General features: G+C 43.8%; 1 non-coding gene across 1 annotated transcript; it reads left to right on the top strand.

The window, feature by feature from the left end:
* The first annotated feature begins 1,070 nt into the window (after nucleotides 1-1,070).
* Nucleotides 1,071-1,143, top strand: trnav-cac (transfer RNA valine (anticodon CAC)). The gene has a single exon. It is a non-coding gene; the product is annotated as a tRNA-Val (tRNA).
* Nucleotides 1,144-3,100: the final 1,957 nt, after the last annotated feature.

Raw genomic sequence — 3,100 nt, 5'->3', positions numbered from 1 at the left:
CAAGTAACTTACGTAACGTGCTGTTCGATAACGCTGCAGTCTCTCCCTCAGAATCCTGTCCAGTAACTTAAATAGTCCTGATATCAAGTGGGTCCGGCATTTAGCATTTATCATTGGCTTTCCGGAATCTTGCTTGTGGATGGGGAGAACCCAAATGTATTGGTCAAATCCGCAGTATACCCATTTCCTCCCTCTCAATAATGTTCAGTAAATCCCGCCTGACGCTGGAAACATATCCCACTCAATGCTCTTTCAGAGACCCAACACGACCTCCTCCTGAAACGACCACATACTCATACAAACTTAAAAGAGGTTTTGTATCTCCTCATGGTTTTGTCTGCTTGCAGGATAGTGAAGTTTTGGTCACACACACCGACGGCGAGGAAATAGCTCCTACCGCGGATGTGCCAAGCGACGGAGGTATATTCGATACAATTCGTGTCCCGGGGAGTTGGGTCAAACGCAGGCTCTTGTTTTCTCACATTTTATTTATTTGTTTGTTTATTTTAGTGTCATTTTGTATCTTTTCCCGAGACTGATGCGGAACAAAAGAACAAACAACCTGTATAGCACAGCAAAGTTAAACCTGACCCATAACTTTTTTAGGAGATGTGCGTTGCAAGTTTTTTTTTTCACACTCATAGTGGTGAGTGTCCGGAATGAATTGCAGGAGCGATGGTAGTGGCAGAGGCGATGGAGGGTATTGGAATTGACATCAATATGAGGGAAATAGAGGGATGTGGACTTTGTGTGGGCAGACGGGATTGGTTGAGCTTGGCATGAAATTACCAGTTCAATTGGTTCAGACACACAGCGATCGGAAAGGCCTGTTCCCGTTCTGTCCCTTTCCGGTTTGGTGAGACCACAGCTGGAGAACCGTGTGAATCTCTGGTCGCCCGCCTCAGAAAGGACGTAATTCACCCAGAGAATGGCGGTAAGGATTCACAGATTCACAAACGGAAAGGAACAGTGGGCAATGTTTTGTACTTATTGCTGTACTTCAGAGCAGGGCGGGGAGGTGGTGCCTCGGGTCATTGCTCAAGAGCGCAAAGCATTGAGCGTTTTGCACGGTTTCTGTGGTGTAGTGGTTATCACATTCGCTTCACACGCGAAAGGTCCCCAGTTCAATCCTGGGCAGAAACATTGTTTGGGCTTCAATGCTTCAAATGAACTTGAGACTCAACTTTTCAGTTTGTGTTCAAATTTACTTTCATGGGCATCCAGGTGTAAATATAATGAACATTCGCTTTTCTAGCAGTAGCGCATTGTATTACAAACCTGGCAAAGATAAATTAAAGAAAGAAGAATTAATAGAAATTATATATAATTTCCAGGAGAACATAAACGGATTTAAACCTAAGGAGGTTCGTAGATAACGTACACTGCAACGTACTCGGGAGAATTAGCCTTCAAACCTATTGTCATGTATTGCCGCATGAGGATGCATTGTGGTTTCAACGGAGCTCGCATCTCAAATGTTCCCATTCAGACAAGCATCAGGAAGAATAACCGTGTGCAGCCAAATTTCAAACCTACTTTAAAATGTTAAAACGCTTTCTTTTTCCTCCTCCTGTATTCCACTGCTTCCTAGTCCCACCATACAAACTCTCTTTTCAAATTATCCGCCACGGTCTTCTGGGTTCCACGTTTTCCGTCTGCCTCTGCCCCCACCCTCTCTCTCACACACACACAGACACACACACACGCATTCAATCTCTCTGTTTCTCTTTGTTTTCTCTGTCGCGAGCAGCACCACAACCACCCCACATCAGCCGCGCAAATATTTGTGCCTCGTACAGTTAGAGTCCCGGTGGAAACAGTTGGTAACATCAACACCCAAAATTTTGAGGACTCGAATCTGCGACCTTCCGGTGATATTGCAGCACAGACAGATGTCAAACATCTTACCACTGGTATCGCACATTCCATTCCTGTTAAAGGTCCAGGGAGGAATGACTGATCACAACGCTGACATCGTGGTTCTGCGGGAATGCCGAAAATTATGGTTAAAACCTTCCTGTATAATGATGGTAATACAGAGCAGGAAAACTGGTTACTGTTTACTTTTGAGACCAGGTGAATGTGGGAGATCGCATATCAGTACCGAGTTGGGATCACGGTCCTTTTCAATATATCGAAGTTGTTGTGATTCCATGGAAAATTAAAACATGGGCGAAATATCCCGCAGCCGCATAAGAGTCAGTAACTGGCAGTGGAGGTTCTTCCGCAACGTGAACGTCAGGAATAAATATTTATCTTGGAATACGCTCAAAGCTCAGCCCGTGCAGAGTTACTCCGAAATAACTCCCAATCTTTCCCCTTTTACACTCTTAAATGCATCATCTTGTTAAATTCTTACAGTCAGTCATTCTAATCAAACCGGCCACAATTATATTGTTTAACATTTCGGCAAGGTAATGACCAGTGATGCTTTACTCCAGGATCCCCACAGTGGATGTGAAATGTTTGAAATGTATGCCACTGAAAGTGATCAGTGAAAATGTATCCTGGGATATCAGTGGAGTCCAGTTGAAAAATAACACCTCGCCATTGGACGTTAAGGAACAGATGGATGGTATATTGACAGTGGTAAATTGTCCTGATCAGCAGTCACGAGTTTGCGTGTAAAATTCCATGGCAACATTTGATGTTTTGTGATTCTCCGGTCCGGATCTTGTGCCGCTTTTCCACCGCCTCATGTACAGTGGCATGCAAATGTTCGGGCAGCCTCGGTCAAAGTTGCTGTTACTATGAATAGTTCAGTGAGTAGAAGATGAACTGAACTCCAAAAGTCATGAAGTTAAAGATGAAACATTCAGTTCAATATTTTAAGCAAGATTAGTGTATTATTTTTGTTTTGTACAACTTTCGAGTGAAAAAAGGAAAGGAGAGACAAGCAAAAGATTGGGCACCCGAAGAGATTTGAGATCTCAGATAACTTTTACTAATGACTCAGACCTTTATGAGCTTGTTAGGGCTATGGCTTGTTTACCGTCATCGTTAGGAAAGGCCAGGTGATGCACATTTCAAAGTTTTATAAATACCCTGACTCCTCAAACCTTGACCCAACAACCAGCAGCCATGGGCTCCTCCTGGAAGC

The sequence above is a fragment of the Hypanus sabinus genome, unplaced genomic scaffold (assembly GCF_030144855.1).
Source record: "Hypanus sabinus isolate sHypSab1 unplaced genomic scaffold, sHypSab1.hap1 scaffold_294, whole genome shotgun sequence".
Classification (NCBI taxonomy): domain Eukaryota; kingdom Metazoa; phylum Chordata; class Chondrichthyes; order Myliobatiformes; family Dasyatidae; genus Hypanus; species Hypanus sabinus.
Note: the sequence above shows the minus strand (reverse complement) of the source record. Positions and strands in the feature narration are given on the sequence as shown.